Below are 2,482 nucleotides of genomic sequence, written 5' to 3' on the forward strand. Positions count from 1 at the left end.
ACATTCTAGAAAAGGATTCCGTCCTCTGGAAGGCAGGAGAGTAAAATCCATGGTGATTACTATAGCTCAAGAGAGTTTGGCTTTTTTAGTTACAGGTAACAATCTACAACTCAAAGTATTGGATACCCAAAAGGATTCACTACATTCGGAGATTCCAGAGCTTCAGGCAAGGAAATTACCTTTTTAATAGGTCCAAAAAATCCGCTCCAACGACATGTAGAACATGCAACAAGCACACAACAAGGGATAAGCGACTCACATGGCTTAAATGCACAGGGGAGGTGCAGGTGATTGGCCACAGGTGGAAACAATAAAGACAAATCAAGCTCAAGAACGACTTATATTGTGCACATGTTGATGGTAAACTTCTGTCCATTTATTGAAAGTTCAGTGAGAAGTGTACCTAGGCACAACACAACTTCCTTGTTCTGGATGCCTATGTGCGTGAGGTTTTTGGAACATGGTATGTCTTCACACAGATCCTAAGTTGCAGTGCTTGACTTTAAAACCCTACCTATTTAATTATCTCTGGCCACGCTTTGTTGTCTTTGTTTAATCGCAATGCTTTCAAAATGACCAATGGAAATTTAATGTTTTTTCTACTGTTTCCACTCTTCTTTGGAAATCTTGCAAGAGAGAGACCATTTTGATGAAAGGCAAAATATGCAACGACACTGGGATATGCAAATCAGCCTTTTGGCTATGGCATGGGGAAGGTACTGCAGGTCTGTGTGCTACATGTGTATTCATTGGCAAGTGACAGAAATGTGACCCTCATAATCAGTTTTGCACTTGTCATGGCTGCAGCACTCAGTGCACGAGAGCTGTTTTCTACTTGGGACGAAGACTCTCAGAGAAGTCAATAGCTGTATTTAACATACGGCATTGATTTTCTTCAGCGTGTCTTCTTCAAACTCCTGTGACATTGCAATAGATTCCTGCATACGCTTTCACACTCACTAAGACTTGTTTACCACAAGAATAAGATTCTGATGACTTATTCTCAAACTGGTGCAGCAGGTGGAGATGATCTGGAAATCAGAGTGAGTTGGAGGTTCTCACACACAGGATGGTGAAGAGCAAGCAGGGTGAAAAGCGACATTGAAAAGCTGGGAGAGAAGAGACTCCAGAAAGAAAGCAAAGACTGGAGAAGGAGCCGGTGAGGTTTTGAGATAGAAATTACGCCATCAAATGCAAGAGAAAATGCTATATATTTAATGAAATGTGTGGCTTAAGAGTGTTCAAGCTAAAAGTGATTGGATGAATTAATTTGTGTTATTTACTTGAGTTGAAAGCTGCAACTCTTTAAGGTTAAAATCATCATTAAATAGTGTTAAAAATGTATTTATGTTGGTTTGAGATACTTTAGACATGGGTTTGCTTCTACTTACTTTAGGTTAATTTCCAATAGATTAAAATTAAGTATGTGATGTTGGGTATGTGAATTATGGTTTCTTGGGTATATTTCTTTGACCTTCTATTTGTGTTTGTATTTCAAGGTTTTTCACCTGGTTTGACCTGGACAAAAGCCAAAAAGGTCTGATTCTTTGTCATTTGAGTGGAATTTAGTGTACACTCTTCAGCAAGCTGCCCTTTCAAGTGGGGAGCTGCAGTTTTGAACCTCACAAAAGTGAGACACTTGACAATGAGGTACCACTGAGTCTGATTAAAAACATGTCAAGACAAGCCCCACTATGAAATGTAATAAATGAACTCCATCAGCTTATTTTACGAATCTGTTTGTCTGCAACATGCAACCAGCTGCTTTGAAGAATTCCCACGCTCAGAGAAGACCGATCCATCCCTCACGGTCAAGATGAAACCAATGCATCACATCCGGGGCAAGAGAAGGGATTTCGTGTTTCACCAAAAAAATCCTAAATAAAAAATATTCATTTAAATCCATTCAAGCTTTGGCAGGTTTATAGAAGTATTATAGTATATAAAACTTTACATTTTACTGACAAGTAGTCAAAAGATAGTCAAAAGCATCTGCTTTGGATCTTGTTTCAACTAATTACCTGCTCTCCCTGAGCTGAACTCCTAATATGACTACACAAAAATGTAAATTTGTTTTTTACTTCCCAAAATCATGATTTCATTAACTGGCATCAGGGGGCTCTACATATCCTCCGTACCGGGACCCTCACGTCGACCCAGGAAAAACTCCCACCGGATATGAGGAGAAGGGGTACAAGTTCCTGGGTGTCTCAATTGGCAGAAGACTCACATGGAAGACCAACACAACGCTATGTACGAAAAGGGTGAGTCTACTCCTTTTTGGAGAAATATTTATCCTTCAACGTATGCAGAAAGACGTTGAACATGTACTTTCAGTCTGTTGTAGAACGGAGTACTCATCCAGTACAGATACACAAGATCATATGCATTACCGTGTTTTTATCCATTTATTTATTATGAAATGCAGTGTCATTATGCATTACCGTGTTTTTATTCATTTATTTATTATGAAATGCAGTGT

General features: G+C 39.1%; 1 long non-coding RNA gene across 1 annotated transcript; it reads left to right on the forward strand.

The window, feature by feature from the left end:
* The first annotated feature begins 406 nt into the window (after positions 1-406).
* Positions 407-2,256, forward strand: LOC119210026 (uncharacterized). The gene is made up of 4 exons (XR_005119613.2): positions 407-463; positions 1,018-1,159; positions 1,500-1,537; positions 2,116-2,256. It is a non-coding gene; the product is annotated as an uncharacterized LOC119210026 (long non-coding RNA).
* The last annotated feature ends 226 nt before the right edge of the window (positions 2,257-2,482 follow it).

The sequence above is a fragment of the Pungitius pungitius genome, chromosome 2 (genome assembly GCF_949316345.1).
Source record: "Pungitius pungitius chromosome 2, fPunPun2.1, whole genome shotgun sequence".
In the NCBI taxonomy this organism is placed as follows: Eukaryota; Metazoa; Chordata; class Actinopteri; order Perciformes; family Gasterosteidae; genus Pungitius; species Pungitius pungitius.